Genomic DNA, 15600 nt, shown 5'->3' with positions numbered 1-15600 from the left:
ATCTTCCAGCGGTGATTCGTCCGAAACGAAGCGTCTTCGACACGGCTCGACCGCGATTGGTAATTTGCGATTATCACGCATAATCTCATCGATTTCCAGAAATAAAACACATAGGAATAAATCGCGACTAAGGCTGGAGTGAGACGTCCTCGAGGCGAGACTATCGTCGCAGCGCTCAAGGACGACCACGATTCGTCGCTATTCGGTGATAAAATGCGGCATCCACGTGCGTGTGATTCTCACGCGAATTCGCCTGCTGAAGCGAGCGACGTTACATTCTCGAACATCTCCCTGTAACTTCCTTGCTTGTACGTGCGTATATTCGTGTCGAACGGATCGTTTCCTTTCCCCGTCGCGCCGTACGATACCGGTTGCTCGTCCTCTCACTCTCGTCGTCCAGATCTCGATGATGTACGCACGCACAAGAGCGACTAGGAACGACATACTTTCATCGAATTCGATGCAGAAACGAATTTCAATCGAGTGCGATCGATAGAGGGCGAGAGGGAGAAAGAGAAAAAGAGAACCAGTCGAGGAACTTCTCGCAGAACCTCTCGAGAGCGTGGGTTTCTAATCGTCGTGGTTGAAAGTATACGAACGTAGAGAGAAGTCCGCCATTCTAATTAATGTTTACCGCTCGATCGGCGAATTATCTCCTCGATTGATTCAACGAGATGCTTAGGTTATTTATATTTAGTTCTAGGAAAAGTCGACTTACAATGTGTCAGTCTAATGCCGAAGCTGCGATTCTTCGATTCTCTTCTTGCAATTTCGATATCGTTTTGAAGAACGTAGCGGCACATGAACTAAAGGACTATTCGAATCATGTTGCTGTTTTACCTTGGAATATCAACACCGTTAGGATATACAAAATGTAATAGTAAACAAACTCCGGCTAAAACAATGTCGCCGCTACATGCAACCGTCAACCGAAGTTGAATTTAAACTTTCCCGTACTCCCTCGACCAGTATAAATAAACGAACGCGATCGTTAAGACGACCAGTTTTCAGTCTCAGTCTTGAGCATTTTTATCAGTACGCTGTCTTTAACGAATCAGTTAGTATCGAGCGTTCTTATCGAACATTCTTACAAGGACCAGTATCGAGCGATCTACGATTGACTCCGTATTTTGTATTATGTTTATAAATATTTTAAAAATACATTTGACGGCTTCAATATCAAATTAGCCTTGTCACGAATCAACAACGCGACCAACCGTCCTCCACAAGACTATGCCATTTAATCGTCGACAGGAAACTTTTAAGTGTACAGGCACTAGCCTCGATTATGTAATCTTAAAGATTCACTTCGATGGTATAAGCAATCGACGCACAAGCGTCACTTGAAAACAGAATTAATTTGTGCACCGGTTGCGGCACGTGCTGGCGAGTTTATCTGCATAACGATCGCCAGAGGTTCCAGACCGCATACGGTCCATCAATTACGTGATTCCTGTAGGTTCGCGTCGCGCAAACTGTTCTCGACGACAGCTTGTCTCGAGCGTACAGCGCTACACCATCACCGGGAGACAAGACGGATCCACAGGAGTTGAGGCTCGAACGGTCGGCTTGAAAAAGCATCGGCGAGATCCCTATCGGTTCAATCAACGCCGTACGAGGCTGTAATCGCGCTTCATCAAGACACGTCTCACGCCTGCTGATCGTGGGGGGTTCACGGTTTTTGTTCTTCCTTCGATCGAGGACAATATTCTCTCGATGTGTAGTCATCGAAATCGTGTAATTGAACGATCAACGGGAACGCTGGAATTCCTTTTTTGCATCGATCGACCGATGTATCGCACTTTTCATCGTAGACACGACGATCGACGGTAACGAGGAACCAATTATAAGAAACACGTTCTCCCTTCAAGAAGCAAGCACGACGAAATTATTACCAGCTCCTAATGCGATTCCTCGCTTGCGCAATTCCACTCGTTGTCCCTAAAGGATTCTATTTCTTCGTACTACGACCGAGCGAGCCACCGATCTTCGAGTCTCGAGCGTTAAATCAGACACGGCGGACGTTGCCAGCGAAACGCGTAAATACGGGACACGCGCGATTACACGCGATCCAAGTGGAAGACGTGCTTGCCACCTCGCGAATGTCAGATGCACGAGGAGGCTGCAACCGGTCGACACGTCGAAGAGAAAGGATTTACCGGGGTCACCGCGTCTACGCGGCACGTCACAAGGAAGATAACCACCGACTAATAGGGTCACTTAGGCTAAAGCGTATGTGTTCAATCAAAAAGAAACTTTACCGGACAGGTTTCTTCGTGGCACGAGTATTGGTTGCAATATACCAAGCAATCTCAGGCTGAAGAAACGTTCGTGGGAAACCTGTAGCAAGTATCAGTCCGAGCGATCTTTGTCCGATCCTACGCCGTAAATCCACGTTCGAAACTTGCCAGAAGGTACTGACTTCGTGTCTCGGAACCCGTATAAACGTGTGTCGATTAAAAATTCGTTGTCGCTAATGGTTGACGCGTAAGAAGAATCTCGTTTGCCATTCGTGGCTGTCCAAGAAAAATACACGGCGAGGCCGCGTATGGTATTACGGAATGGGATGAGATGGATCGACGATGTATCGCAAAAAGCTAGATCGAGCGAAGAAACCTCGTGCTCGAGGCCTTTCTCGATTCGGTCCTTCGGTTGTGCGTCTGGTTCTACCTGTCGGATGTCGCAAGCCGGTAGCATCGGCTGGCTCGATTAAGCGATCAAAGATCGATTAAGCGAGCAGGTTTTTCCGTCGCTGTTTTCTAAAGTCTCTCCTCTCACTCGACGAGAAAATCGAAACAGCCGTACGATACCGTAATTGAAATAGCTGACGCCTTTTTGCCACCGCGGCGAACGCGTAACATCAACGTGTTCGCCGGTTACATGTCGGTTTAAGGCGAACTATGATAATGCGTCGGCTAGAAAGCGACCAGAGACGTGGAATCGACCCAGGCTAATAAGACTCGATCAATTTTTACCATGTTGTAAACATGAAACAACGACGCAGCTGTTACCTCGTTTGGAACACTGTAGCGGACAAGCGTGGAGTAGAATGAGCGGTTACTAGTCAGACACGCGTTCCTAGCTCCTCCCTCCACTAATACATCGTCGCTGTGTCACGAACAATTAATTTCTCGTTTCAAGAACGTTCGATCTACCGTATCCCATTAATCATTCCTTTCGTTAGATCATTTACAGAAACAAAAGGATTACAGAAATCGCGTTATTCACCCTTCAGTTTAGCATCCATTTAACGATCTACTGATTTTCCCATACGATAACCGATGCGGCATCAAAACCAGCGAGGAATAGCGAAGTCTCGAAATCAATTCCACGATCTTTTTCACGATATCCGCAGGCGAAATAGCTTTCACGTAATGTCTTTTAACATCCCCACCATAAAATCGAACGCAGTTCGTCTGCCAGGTTCGGGCAAATTCGAGTACGGAAATCAACGAACAGGTAGACATAATCCAACGAATCTCGTAATAGGTACCCTAATCCCATCCAGCTTTCTACATCGCCCGCGGCGGGGACTCGTTCGCGCGCGCACGTTCGCTCTACGCCACGCCAAGCGAATCGCACGACGACGGAACACGCTTCAAGGGCCGAACGTTTCTCATGCTTTGCCGATTCTTTCTTCGTTCCTACTCCCATCTACATCCCCTCTTTTTGGTTTTCGTGCGCGACCATTTGGATGCAAATTCACGACCGATGTATGTCGTCACTTTGCACGAATCGAGCGTATCGAGATGCGTCAATCGAAAGTACCGTTTCACACTTTCTTGCCCGTTCCTCGTTGTTCTCTTGGCTCGGTCGACGATTTGGCGATAGGAAATTTCCAATCTCTCCCTTCGAATGGAAATGAATAAATAAATCCGTTGCTTCGAGGAAGCGACAAAATCGACGGTCTTTCGATGTATCGAACGAATCAGACGCTGATTTAGAGAATAAGCGTGAGTGCGTTAGAAGGTGACTTGACTGAATTCTCCAACTTTCTCAACGATCGTTGCGATCGGACTTCGATCAACGAGACACGTGGGTACCCTCTTTCTGATTATACCTTTCTAGGTCGTTCGTTATTTCTTATCAATAGATTGCAAATGTTTTCGTAGACACAATTAAAGAAATCTGTATAAAGATCTGATTTACCCACTAAATATTATGACAATTACTTTGATTTTTTACGTATTACATGTGTTCCATACGTACAGTTTAGTTTCAAATTTCCTATAAATATCCGGAGTCTACTAATAAAATTTCTAAGACATCCCATTACGACTTTAATCATCCATAGGTACGATAACCCGAATATCCACCAAGCAATAGAAATGTGATTTAATGAAAAATGGTTTAAATGCATTTTAAGTGTATGCTTTGAGGAAAATTTGAGTAAAGTGAAAAATGAACACAGAAAGGTGCTCGACAATCTCGTTGTCTATTCTACCGATACCAAAAATATATCTATACGCTCACGCGCCCAGTAAAATACGGCCAGGAGCAAGGTAACGGAATACGTAAATGCTGCGAACCTCTCGAACGTGTTTGCTCACGTAACTCGTACTAATGATACGTTAAATCGCCACGAGGGAGTAATTGCAGGGCTGTTGGTCGTGTATGTGCCAAGTAAGTGGCTACAAGTAAGTAACACGTACGTATTGATACGTGATATGTTTCATTGGATACCGATGTGTATTATTCTTGCAACCGGAATAGCGATATTGTGTGTTGAACACGTTCGGGGAAGACAATCGCTCGTCAGAATGCAAACAGGGTGGTACGCCCGTGAATTCTTCCGACACCGTGTAACGCGATAAACACAAGGGGATACGAACGAGTGATCTATAATTATTGGGAAATCCGATACACGTGTCTCAATAATGCAACACCTTGGGTGACTGGCGGACTCGTGAATACCGCCTCCTGTTTACCGTAGCAAGCTTGTAATCTTTATTATTCGCTGGAAAGATTCAATATACTCGTCGCTCAAACATGAAGTACATACCAGCATGGTATTCAGATTTTGATCGATACAAGCTCTGAATTTAGAATCCAATTTATCGATGACGGAAAGACCTTTTATTCTATGGAACGGCAATTCCCATCGGGTTGACGCGTCCAATGAAGTACTTAACCGTTCCATACCGATTCCTTTGGCACTCGAACGACTTGACTCGAAAGATAATCATCGACCGGCACAATGCAGACGGCCTGACCGTAGTTTGAACCCATCTGACACGATCGTAACGCGATGAATGCGAACAGATAAAGGCTCGTGCATCGCCGGGCAAATTATAGTCGCGGCCGCAATTTCATTACGAAATCTAAGCAACACACGTGGGCAAGCATCGCCGATAGAGCGTGAGAGTCTCGAACTTTTCATCCGCCAACTTTTTCCCTTTCTTCCTTCTACAGAGTTCTTATTATCGAATTTTTCGAATAACTCGCCGCGAAGCGTAACCACCATTGGGCGTGATCACTTTCTTCTTGTCAGTCAATTAATACATCAACGCGCTCTCTTGTACATTTTTAGCTCCGACAACGTGGCTGCTTATTATCGTATACCGTTTTACATCGTATGCTTAATATCATAATCATCGTCTTGTTCCGGAGTTTTCATATTTCTTATTACTTTACGCTTTATAGCGACGTTTAGGCTTGTTCTCGTAAATGCTGATCACAAAATGCTGGTTTTTGCACGGGGAAACGTGTCTTTCAAATCATCGTTCGAATAAATGATTACGTAAGAAATTAAAGTGAAAGCGGTTCGAAAAAGAAAAGAGAAATTAACTCCTTGTGAAGAATTAATTTGCATAAAATTCGAAATTACACATATTCTTTGATTCAAAGATTTTGAAGCCGTTGGAAAACGGAGAGATCAGACAGCAGAGTGGGTGCGCAATAGACGGACACGCGTTTCTTTGGAAAACACGCTACTGATACGGGTGAAAATCGCAAAAGAACGCCTAAAAGTTGGTACGGGATTTCGTACGGAGTCAATGGAGCGCAATGAGCAAAGTCGGAACCGGTTACAATCCGTGTAATTGCCACGGTAAATTTAGACGAGGCGAGGAGCGAACGAGCAACTCCGCCGGTCTCTGTCCACTTTTAAAAGCGCTCGCAGCTGTGAGGAAACACGCTCGATTCAACGGTATAACAAGGCGGAGGTGGCGTAGGTATTCTATAACGTTTTAATATCCTTTTACGATAATTTACCAGATGATAAATCTGATTTTAATTTTGAACAAAGGCGATACTTCTCGAATAGAAGGAAAATGAAGAAATAAATTCATTGCTTCGAAAAAATCGTTGAACAATAAAAAGAGATCGTGGAACAAAATAGAAGCAAGTGTAGAAATTGCAAATGTTGGAGGTTTGAATGCCCTTGGAGAAGGTTGTACGAGAACTGACGACGAAAATCGATGGTGAAACTGGTGGTGGGCCGTGGCGAGATACGCGAACATAATGAAATGGTTGAAGGTGAAGGACGAACTCTGCAACCGGGTGATACAACTATTCGGTAATCGTCTTCAGTGATCGTCCTTGCGCGTTGTCAAGAAAAATCGATCACCAAGTTACCCAACTCGTAAGACAACGCGGAGAAAACAACCTATCTTTTATCGTAAATATTTTTGAACGCGTACATCTTACAATGAAACAAGATAATGAAGTTATGAAAAAATCCTCTATTCGCGTTCGTAAGAAGAGAGAGGAGAAAAACGCGAGATCGATGCAAACCGTAAAGCGGCGTCTCGAAATGGCTCGTTTAAATAGGTTAATGTTCTAACCAGAACAGATTCCGTTTCTGCATCATGTGTTAATCAATCAATTGTGAATTGAAACGAGCCTGCTATCAATGACCGTCACGATTCATTCAACGATCAAATATTTAGCTCGATTATTTCGAGATCCAGAACAGGCTGAAGAAGACTCGATTTCTTAATATATATCGCGTACAGGCAGCCGCCAACCTCCGCTTCAAGTGAATTATACCGCTCATTAATCAAAGGAATCAATGTGAATTAAGAAACGCAACGTGCCACCTGTCAAACAATTTCGCGAAATATAATGCGCCACTCACGTAAGCCGACGCGAGTTATTAGTTTCATTAATCAGCTGCAACCTGGCATTAACGTTAATGAAGAAAACCAACCACTACGGGAACCTGTTGCTGTCCCTTCGACGTGTTAATATCCACTGAATCGACTCATTGGACCGTTCAGACATATTTTTTCCAGAGTACATCCTTAACATCCTCGACATTGAACAAGTTCTCCTCGCGCCTCAGGTTTAACCGAGCGATCCAATTTTCTGTTTATTTTCTACACCATCTCTTTAATCCACGTGGAAAATTGTTAAATCGTTAGATTGATTTTCAAAGGCTAACTGTATAGATAAAATTGGAGTCTCTTAAGCGTGAAGAAAATGCGTGGTACTGTCTTCCGCCTCCTACTCTATCCAGAGTTAGACATTAAGCGCGAAAATCCATAAGCGATAGTGAAACTACTTGAATAATAATTATCAATACCATGGAACACGTATTAACTCAACTGCACCGTCAATAATTACTAAGCACTATCTATTTTAACACCAATTTACACCGCGAGAAAAACTAATCTGAGAATCTCCTACGGTCTTTCAAACTCTCAAAGAAACCAACGGAAGAAAACGGAAAACTGTATTTCTTACAGTCCTTTCTCCGCGGTGTGTAAAAACTTCTCTAGATCGTTGGTTTTTCGCTTTCCCTCGTAAAATCGAAGCAACCCGTTCTGTCATTCGCGTAACTTTAATCCAACCGAGAAAATGCGTTATCGTAGAGCAGCTTTCCGGGTCGATCCCCTATCTATTTCGATTTCTCCTTGAAATTTCTCCACTGTCGGTGATCCCCTGGTAGCGATCGGCGGAATGGCAACGCGCGGTGGCGGTAAGAGAAAGGAGAAAAAAAAGGGGGAAAGAAGTGGAGAAGGAAAGACAGCGGCAGTAACAGCAGTCAAGACAGGCCAGAAGCGTGTGGCGGCGTGCGGTAGCGTGCACGTGTGCGTGCGTGCCGGCGCGACAACGCGCTAGATAGGATCTCTCTGGTTGGTATGCGCCAGAGCAGGCAATACGCGACACCCATACCGTGGTCGGAAACGAGCTGCAGGTTCCGTGACCCCGAAACCAGGGATACGATCTCCCGTTGATAGCCACCGCCTGGGAGAAAAGCTCGTTGTTCGATCGGTCTTGCTATATAGCACGCGAATCTAATTGCGCGATAGACGACCAACATAATTAACGGATATTAACCGCTTTATTACGATGTCCGGATCAGACTCGGTCCAATATCACGAGACGATTGGGTCGATTTACGAGAAATCGAATAAAGTTTACACAGGAGGAGAAGTTGGAGGTACGAGCTTTCTAGTTAAGTAGATGGAAATTAGAGCGAAATCTATGGTTATGCGCAATAAATAATGTGAAGAGATATCAGAGTGGGTGGAATGTTATTGCGTCAATGCGTATGGATTTTTGTCAGTAAAAAGAATTCGACGGTATATATCTATTTATTGGCGTTTCAAATGATTACCACCTACGGTTTTCAATTAGCGTCTAGCATCACGCAAGATATTCTACTGGTAGCAGGAAGTGACGCGATACCTACTGCATTTTTTCTTATCGACGTAAATTAATTACGCTTACACGTCCCGCGTAATTACGGGATCGTTTATAAGGCAACGAAACGAGTGTAAACTAATTAGTTCCTGTTTAGAAAGCGTATATTTTAGAAGCTGACACTGCAAGACACCCACACCACGTGGTACAATGCTCGAAACCTGTCTTTTGTCGTGATAATCAGGAACGCGCCGAGTTGAAAGAGCCGCGCGCGAGTGATATAATAGTCGAACAGCACCATCAACCGCTGTATGCATCTAATTACATCTAGATAACTGCTAATGACCAAAACTGCAGCTTTCAAGTTCGTCGTAAGTGTTAATCACTTTATCCTCACTTCGATAGCTACGCAATGCTCGATAATACCTGGCTGTAGGCGGGTTCATCCTCTAGAACATAATTGGATGTAAACACGAACGTCCGATCCGATCGAAACGCCGTGCATAAATCATCGATGAAAACGCGGCATGATAATCTGCTGGACAGCGCGATGCAACCTGGTCGTGTCAGTGCATTATTGGCGAAGAATCGCGATACCGAACGATCTATACAAACACCCGTCACGCGTAAATCGACCGTCTGCCGATGCGCATAAAGTGGATGTACCTCGCAAACGATTGTGCTTTACTAACATGTTATAAATTCAAAGAAATCAATTGCGTCAAGTGGTTGTATGATAGTGAAAGTTACGATGCTTGCAGATATCCTGCATGTGATATAGATGATAATTTATTGTAATAAGTTTAATAAATCGGTAAGTTTGTTGGACCGAACGATTCGTGTAGATATATCTTGACGAGGAAGATATTAAGATAGAAATAGTTCGATTGTAGGCGGAGATGTGGCAAAGGTCAGCCACTTTTTTTTTTAAATAGAACACTGCACGATTTCTGCAGCTCATAAATGAGTCAACAATTGTCAAATCGAAATTAGCTTTCATTCAAATGTTAGCTTGGACACTTTCACGATTCCCGGCTTCTCTTCATTCATCTTGGCGAGTACGTGTCGACGGATTATATTACAGAATCGCTTGAAACTTATTCGCATGCAAGTGTATTTAACTAATTGGCATTAGTAACAGGTACCTGATTGAAGCGAATATAACAAAATTCGTCGACACGTCGTAATTAATGTTGGAGTCATCGACCTAATACAAGGGAAACTATTCTCCGAATCTTATTATATAAACCATAATTGTAAATTTATATCGAATTACTTGGTACATCTCATATCGAACGTGACTTATTCGAGCAATTTTCTTACTTTTCTCCAGAAATTCATTCTCTTGTGCATATCGACATGCAACCCAGCATCCGTATGCCAATTTACATTTCGTCGTGCAGAAGCGATGCCGGCAGCTTAACAGGGATCATACGTGAACGATTCAGGAATCCTGAAGCCTGGAAGTTAACGAGCGCGCAGCGAAGATGCCGCGAGGATGCCACGAAGACACCGGTAAGAGGAATCGTTCGTACACGAGTGGCGTAGCGTGCAACAAGCAAACGAGTGATTTAGTCGCTTAGATCGAGGTCCGCATACCGAACGACTGTGACCGACTCAGGACGGATCGAGACCCCGTTGGGCCTCGAGGCCTCAAGGCCGGCGAGCTCGTAAAGCCAATTCGTGCCTCTCCCTCGTTCGACCAAGCGGATTTTCATCGCGCCAGACGAAGACGTGCATCAGTCACAACCTGCTGCAGCCACTTCATGGCTACCAGCCAGTTGTACTTACGTTCCTCCAGAAGTACTCGTCTCGTTAATGTTAATGTTTGCAAATTGTGCGTTACGTCTGGGCACCGATAAAATTACAGCACGAGAGTGAACGTCGATACTGTTCTCTTCGACTCTTAGCAATTTTGTAAATTTTCATTGGACGATCAAGTAAGCAGAATTTACGAAGATTTTTAGATCGATTCTGATACTAAATGGATTGGTAGAAAGTTGAAAGAAGCTATTCGAAGCTGTCGCTCTTTTATTCGAGAAATTATAGATACGTATTGTAATAAGCGTGTGATTTACTGGCTACTTAAAAAAGTAGCTGCGATCACCTTGGCAAATAACAGCACGCCATTAATCTCCGGTTGAATTCATTGCCCTATCTTTTTTCAATGGGTTTTTTCCCTTCTTTCTCGTCCACGCTAATTTATCGTTGTTAAACAAGCTATGCTTACGGAAAGCCGAGGAGCACAGATTCACGAGAAAGATAGGCTTCCCAGTGTGTCCGCGGAACGCGAAACTGTGGAGAAAAGCAGAAAACGCGCGCGCCCCGTAAATTGGGACACGTAGCGCGATTCCACGAAATTTTATCTGATCAAAGTCGCTCGGGCAAATCAAGCGCGGGCAGACACACGCTCGACGTTGGATCACGAGCTGGAAAACAGAACGACAATACATCTGATAACTGCATCAACACCGGCTGGCCGAGTTCGCGCGCGATCCATTGCGAAACAATCGAACGCGAGGCCTTTTCTACGATCGAACTTCGACATCGCGGTAAAATTTTTTACTCGTGGCACGTTAAAATACTCCGAAATTACACGGCTCCGTGCGTTTCAACGTTCCCTTAAAGAAATTCAATAGCTTTCCTCTTCTTAATACTTTTCTGTTCTTCGATTTGCAACCCTCTGCTTTTGCAATCAGAAATTCGTTATTCTTCTTCAATCTTTACCATGTCAATTAAAAGATCGTAACCCAATGAAGATTCTAAGTTGAATTATCAGAAAAGCAAAGAGAGTTATTTAAACCAACCCATCCTTTTCCACCTGTTAAAATTCGACGCTCAATATCGCAGTGGTCTATCCTCTTTAACCGGCGGCCTTGCTCGCCCCCGTTAAACGGACTCAGCTGCGCACGTACATGAACTACCACGCATTCAATATCAGTGTGCATCGTCAACACACAGTCATACGAGAAACTTCATCCCCCACTGCCAGAGTCCTCCCCCTTGCACAGCTGCTTGCCACCCTTTTTCGACCCATCCTCTCCCATCGCCTACACCGCCACCCCTTGCCTCCCTTTCAACTAATGACGTCATACTGCGACGTCGTTGATGACGTCATTGTTGTACCGCAGTTCCGTTCATCGATCGACGTCCTCCCCATGTCTCGTTCGTGGGTGGAAAACGGGGTGCCCCGATTGCTACGCTTTACCGACTGTTTTTCGCGACTTCAAAGAGGTCTGTAGGTTTCGCGATACCGCATCTAACATGATTTGATTAGCCTTTGTACGATCCCTCAACACAATCGGAGGTTATTTCAGTCACAGTTAATTTTCGATAACGAATATCGTGATCCTGTGTGGAAATAGATAACTTGGATTTCCTCGAATCGGCTTGAAATTGTTTGAAATATCGCAATTAGGAAATCGAGAGTCGTTCTAGCGATTATCCCGATGAAGAATTTCCTTGCAGTTACTCGAGAGCCAGAAACTGTTTTAACGGAACTTGCCTAAGATCGGTGCGGCTACAATGCTACCTCCACACTGGCCTTGACTTCTTCCGCGGAATTCACGCACCGCCCGGTCGACTTCTCGAGACTGTACGTTTCGATGGCCGGTATTCCTCACGTGCTTGAATAAAGCTCGAAAGACGAACATAATGCGTCACTAGTAATGGTAATGACTCAACTTTCGAGGCATTAGCGACGCAATACTGTTCTATACTGCAACATCTAAAGGAGAATTATAAATCAGTGACGAGAGATAGAATAGAAAAGCGTAAGAATTTATTAGTGGTATTGACGATAGCTAATCGACAACGCTTCATATAACTGTCCAGAGCATTCCACGGCGAGGTCACGGCAAGAGTGCGATAGCTTTCTTATGTAAAAATTAAACGATACGTCGTCTATGTAACGCAGAAAGTGGATAAATTTACATACTTATAAAAAATACCTTCGAATATATATGGAATATATATATATATATATATATATATATATATATATATATATATATATGAAGCCGGGCAAACAAATAGGTCATGTTGTCGATCAAGTAATCGAGAGATTAAAGATTAAAAATTGCCAGCGTCGTCAAGGGAAATATTCCTGGACTTATCGAATCAAGTATACATATACTTCATTGACTATTCACACGTCAAAGTTTAACGGCCAGCCCAAAATCTGTTAACCTCGGTTCACTCATGGAAAACGTTTGATTTGCACGTTTGTTAAGCCAACCAGATTACTGCGTTGAATCAATACAGACCGCCTCGTCAGTGGCACCAACTAGCTAACACACGTTCCGATACTCTTATTTTCAGGTCAGCTGGAAGACAATTACGAAGGATGAGAATTGCCGTGTCCACCAATAGAGAAACGAATTTCCAACGAATCATCCTGTTACTACGTGAAAAATTTTAGTAGAGAAGCACATGACAACCGGTTGCTCTCTGAGCAACCTATCCTCCTTTTCCCTTGACAGCTCTTGCATATTTACTTGATGACATCACATAGTTACTTACTTCGAGGCGGATAAAAGTGCCGTTATATTTACGACGAGAAAGTGAAGGAAATAGTGACCGCATCTCCGATCAATCGAAATCTTCCTTGCAAATCTTCTAACTCCTACTTTTAAAGAGTCATACACCCAACTATTGTACCTTATCACTGACTATTTTAACCAACTATTTTAATACCAATTAGCTAAGCTTCTACGTCTATTAATACATCCAAATATTCGATAACAATCGATCCTCATCAACATTCCTAATTCTCAATTACCATCGCCCTCCAATACCAATCACCCAAGCAACTTGGCACATACTTAATACCCACTTAGCAACACCCCCGAAATATCACCTTGAACTACATTTCAGGCGTCTTGCAATCAACGCCGCACCCACTCCGCCCCATTTTCTCTGTGCACAATCGATGGAAACTTTTTTTCATCGGTCGGTCATTCACCAAGGACTGGCATCGTATCGGTATTTACGTTAACGCGTCGGTACAAAAAGCTCGCGTCAAAGCACGCTCGCGATGCGTCGTCACGGCTCTGTTTTGGCACAAGCCGCTGCCACCGTTCGCCTCCACCGCGTCCCGCGTCATCGTTTTTCCGTGGTACAACGTCACGCGGAACCCAGCCGAGTCGCGCTAATCCTGAACATCGTTGTGTTCGCGTGTATTAAATTTAGCCACTGCCACGCCGCCTATTACGCGAGCAAACGGCCACGGTAATCCTTCCTGCTGATTATCGCACGCGCCACGACCGCCCTTCTCCCCTCTCCGCGATTTTCACTTCTATTTCGCGGTCCACGTCCACTTTTCCCGGAAACGATTGCGCGACGATGCAACCCTGACACCTCCGCAAAAATGACGGACTCCACGTGACGCGTGAGTTCCAAGGTCGCGGATTGAACTCGCTGCTTCGCGTGAATGGTCAGTGATCTCTCGCTGAGAGCAATTTAAAGGGTTTTTACATATTTATCAAAAAATTTTATAACGACAGATTTGTCGAGAGGAAATTATCGAGAGATCTGTCTTTGTTTTAAGTAGGTGGTTTAAGTTTAACGGATAAGTAGGGGGGAAACACTTTGAGATCCAGTTTTAAAGTATTATTACACTGTCTGATTGAGATATTCATGGTATTTATGGTACCATGTTACGTAAAAAGTCAACATCTAGTAGCTGACGCTTACTCAGAGAACCTCTCATTCATCATCACGATATCAACGATCATCGGAGAACCTGTACTCTGAAACAGGTCTCCGATAGTTATATCATTCGGCGCACATAGAAAGTCTCTTACAAATAGATAATAAAAAAAACTATTCGAAATAGACTCACGGATCGGTTAAGAGTTACCTCATTTCCAACAAGCGGGACACCGCTCTGATGGGAAAGTGATCAGCAACGGGTTGACGCGTCGTTGGTTCCGTGGCACGCATAAAAACTCTAGCGTCTTCATGACAAGCACAAGCACGTTTGAAATTTTTTGGTAAACACTCGAAACTCGGTAGAGAGTCGACGGTTGTATTCACTGTGTCATCGTCGGCCAAATAATATCGAGAGGCAGCGACGTGATTCCGCGATCCGCGACGAAACGAGCCGCGTGGTGGTTCCGTGGAGCGTGATGACGCGGAAAACTCAAGAGAATCTCGTGACTGGAGGCGAAAACGCGGCGATATTGACGGCCCCACCGGTCGCCAACGACGACGACAGCGTCGAAGGTGGTGGCGAAGACGGCGACGAGGACGGCAATGCATAACGCCCGAAATAGCGTCGTCCTTGGCGGTGCGTGTGACGTCGTTGTGCTGTCGGTCGGTCGATGACGGACGGGGGCGGCGTAGTGACGTCAGAGTTAATGCCAGAGAGAGACTGGCAGCGTCGCGACGCCACGGAGTTTGCGCGCGAAAGCGGCGTCGTGCGTCAAGTTTGAATGAAACTAGCCACCGCGAGGGAATACTCGCTTACCTATCCACCTCGTTATGTATTCTTTCACAGGAGGGACGACTGGCTGGTTTCTCGAGGCTGTGATCGATTAAAAAGACACTCGACTATGTAAATCCCGGCGGACTGATTGCGTCCGTGTAACGTAATCAATGCGCAAGCAAGTTTACCGTAGGTGGAATTTCGGGACGCGTTTTACGTAGACGCGAAAACGCTGCACGCGACGTCTGACGCGTGTTCTTTACCGAGAAACGCAGGAGACCGGTGGAAATATATTATTACATTGTGCAGAGTATACATATCGTCCTTACCGACCGGAAACATCCATCAATCGAAGGCTTTAGCCGAGATTCCGTAGCGCGAAAACGCGTGCTGTAGCATCGTAAATAACGAAAGTGGTTTAAATCCGACGAATATGGCGATATGGTAATTATATTCCACGAATAATTAGAAATACTATGCGTCAAGTCGGGAGAATTTTCACGAAAACAGGAATTCTTTCAGTGTTAACGATCGATCCTCGGATGGACGGCGCGTAACGGAGAGAAATTATAGCTTGCCGCTCG

The 15600-nt window shown here is 44.6% G+C and overlaps 1 protein-coding gene across 4 annotated transcripts in view; it reads right to left on the bottom strand.

Annotated features, from left to right (window-relative positions):
- LOC126872464 (probable nuclear hormone receptor HR38) overlaps positions 1-15600 on the bottom strand; it is a 40553-nt gene that overhangs the window by 19136 nt on the left and 5817 nt on the right. The window contains exon 1 of one of the 4 annotated variants that reach the window (XM_050632440.1): positions 14450-14866. The exons of the other annotated variants lie outside the window; for them this stretch is intronic. The gene's annotated coding sequence lies outside the window, so the exon portion shown is untranslated. Of the gene's footprint in view, positions 1-14449; positions 14867-15600 lie in introns of those variants that run through there. 4 annotated transcript variants of the gene reach the window in all.

The sequence above is a fragment of the Bombus huntii genome, chromosome 13 (assembly GCF_024542735.1).
Source record: "Bombus huntii isolate Logan2020A chromosome 13, iyBomHunt1.1, whole genome shotgun sequence".
NCBI classification, from domain to species: Eukaryota; Metazoa; Arthropoda; class Insecta; order Hymenoptera; family Apidae; genus Bombus; species Bombus huntii.
Note: the sequence above shows the minus strand (reverse complement) of the source record. Positions and strands in the feature narration are given on the sequence as shown.